Consider the following 3,570-nt stretch of genomic DNA (forward strand, 5'->3'; position numbering starts at 1 on the left):
TCCACCTTAGATTGAATGAGTATCTCTTGGATCTCTTAATCAGAATCTTCGTGGTATAAGCTAGATTGATGGCGGCATTCATGAGAGTTCGGAAAGTCTAAACTTTGTCTGTGGTATTCCGAGTAGGACTCTGGGATTGAATGATTGTGACGAACTTCAAACTTGCGAGTGCTGGGCGTAGTGACAGACGCAAAAGGAGGGTGAATCTTATTCCAGTATGATCGAGAACCTCAGATGATTAGCCATGCTGTGACAGAGCATTTGGACCATTTTCACAAGAGGATGGGATGCAGCCATTGACAAGGGTGATGCCTCCAGACGATTAGCCATGCAGTGACAGCGCATCGGACCATTTTCCAGAGAGGATAAAAAGTAGCCATTGACAACGGTGATGTCCTTACATAAAGCCATCCATGGAAAGGAGTAAGATTGATTGGATGAAGACAGCAGGAAAGCAAAGGTTCAGAGGAACGAATGCATCTCTATACGCTTATCTGAAATTCTAACCAATGAATTACATAAGTATTTCTATCCTTATTTTCTATTATATATTAATATTCGAAAACTCCATTACTATTTGATATCCGCCTGACTGAGATTTACAAGGTGACCATAGCTTGCTTCAAGCCGACAATCTCCGTGGGATCGACCCTTACTCACGTAAGGTTTATTACTTGGACGACCCAGTGCACTTGCTGGTTAGTTGTATCGAAGTTGTGAATGAAAAACGATTTATTAAGACGTGCGTACAGAGTTTCTGGCACCGTTGCCTGAGATCACAATTTCGTGCACCATGCGCTATGAGCAGAACACAGATGACGCAGATGCATGGCTGAAGCGAACATGTGATAAGGAAAACTCCAGATGACGCGACCGCGTGACCCACGCGGACGCGTGACAGACGCCGCGCACCAGAAATCACAGAAAACGCTCCCAGCGATTTCTGAAACCCTTTTTGGCCCAGATCCAAGTCCAGAAGGCACAGATTAGAGGTTATAAAGTGGGGGAATGCATCCATTCAAAGGAGAGTCTCCAATTATTCACTTTTCAGAATTTAGATGTAGTTTTTAGAGAGAGAAGTTCTCTCCTCTCTCTTAGGATTTAGTTTTAGGATTTAGGATTATTTCTTCTTCATCAAAGGTTCAATGATCCTTTAATTTATTTTTCTACTTTTATTTTATTACTTTAATTGATATTTATCTTTCCAATTTAGCTTATGCTACATTCATGTTATGATTTTCTTAATTAAGGTTATTTGAGGTATTTCAGTCTATGACTGCTTTCTTTTATTTATGTTACTGTTGCTTCCAATCTGAAGACATTTTTATTCGTAAGTTTACTTTTCCCCTTTTGGCTTGGTTAAGTAATTGGTAACACTTGAGTTGTCAAACTCAGCAGTGGTTGAAATTGGCAGATTACTAATTGATCTAGATCGCTCTAAAGCTAGTCTTCCCACAGGGATTGACTAGGGCTTGAGGATCAAGCTAATTAGTCCACTTGACTTAACTAAGTGGGATTAAAACCCAATTCTCATCACACCTGATAAGGATAACTAGGATAGAAATTCCAAATTCTAATACCTTGCCAAGAGATTTTATTATTATTAATTTATTTTTCTTGTCATTTAAATTACTTGCTCCTTATTTCAAAAACCCCCAATTTACAAAACTCATAACCAATAATAAGAACATACCTCCCTACAATTCCTTGAGAAGACGACCCGAGGTTTAAATACTTCGGTTATCAATTTTAAAGGGGTTTGTTACTTGTGACAACCAAAACGTTTGTAAGAAAGGACTTTTGTTGGTTTAGAAGCTATACTTGCAACGTGAATTTATTTTGAATTCTAGACCACGCAAAAGTTCTCTCTTCAAAATGGCGCCGTTGCCGGGGAATTGCAAACGTGTGCCTTATTATTGGTTATTGTAAATATTTTTTCTTTTATTTGTTTATTTGTTTTTGTTTTCTCCTTTTATTTCCATTAGCTACTATGAATTCTCACCCCTCTCGCTTTGAGTTTGGTTCTAATATTGTTGAAGGAAACGGAAGTTATAGCAGGAACATGCATCAAGGTCAGAACAATCAAAGATGGATGGAGCCACGAGGACTTGATCAACCCTTTAGGCAACAACACCCTCCACAGTATCACAGACGAGGACCACTTTACAATGCATACCAAGCTAATAGATATGGTGGACAACCTTGTAACTACCAATAAGCCCCACCCTGTGCCTATAGACCATCCTTTCAACATAACTTTGAACCACCACACTCACAAGCTCCTTTTCACCATTCACCACCATACGATCCTTATTTACCCCAATTCCAATCCAATTACTCCCAAACACCACCACTTCCCTATGTACCATGTCCAAATCCATCACCTCGAGAATCACAGGCTCGCCTCAAGAAAACAATAGACCAACTTCATACAACCCTTCATCAGCTGGAGCAAGCAATACATCAATTATCTTCCAGACGTTTAGACCCTCAAGGAACTCCAATAGCTTTATGTGGAGAATCTAAAGACGAACGTAGCATGAAGGAGACACTTGAAACCCCAGTGGGCAGTAATGAGCATAACTTTGTTATGGAACAATGGAGGAAGCTCAAATTATCCAAGAAGAAGAAGTACTGATTGAAGATAATAACCCAAGACGCACGTTTCCTTGATGATGATAGTCTCAAGTCAAGTTCTCCTAGTAATGAACTTGCATCCGCAACCGAATTCTCTGAGATCGAAGAATCTTTCCCAAGTGAATACGAAGATGATGCGGAGGTAGATTTCTCTCAACCTCCAGCTTATAACTTAAGTGATGAGGAAGACATAGAAGACTTTGATCAAGACGTGGTTGCATTTGAAGAAGTTTGCAAGGAAGTGGAGGAATTCGCAGAAGATTACAAGGGAGTAGAACTTACAAAGCCACTGGAAACTCCTATCCCAAGGCCATTACCACCCAATATAAGCTTCAAGTGGGTACAATCCTTAACCTTTAACTTTATTTTTCCACTTGAATATGGTTTGCTTGAAATAGATGGCCAGCTCAGAGCTCTCTGCGGCTTTAAGAGTAAGAGGGAAATGGCTCATACTCAGAGCTGGTGCACAAGGTTCAATAAGGTTCCACGCTTCAATTCGAAGTGCACGGATTGGTATCATGTTCAATCGAATGGATCTTGGAAAACGTTTAGTCATCTTGGTGAGAATTTAATTTCTAAACCGCCCGGATGGAAAAATATAGATCAAGACGAAGGCTGATTTAAAAGCAAAGTTTGGGATCCTGAAAAATATTCTGATATTCGTCACCCCGGAAGCCTGAAAATCTATTTGAAGCTGCTCAGAAGCTTTACATGCCTAGTTTGGGACCCCAGAGGCTGTTGGCATTCCAAACATTGGTGGAGATTTCTAGATGAATTTAAGCATAAGCTGCCATAACAGGAAGCTCATCCAATGTCCAACTTAAGGACTTTAACTAAAAGTGCTAGGTGGGAGACAACCCACCATTGTATGGTCGTTCTTTTTCAATTTTTATTTCGTACTATTTGATTTTATGTTATATTATTTTTATTGAA

Source organism: Arachis ipaensis, chromosome B03 (assembly GCF_000816755.2).
Source record: "Arachis ipaensis cultivar K30076 chromosome B03, Araip1.1, whole genome shotgun sequence".
NCBI lineage: Eukaryota > Viridiplantae > Streptophyta > Magnoliopsida > Fabales > Fabaceae > Arachis > Arachis ipaensis.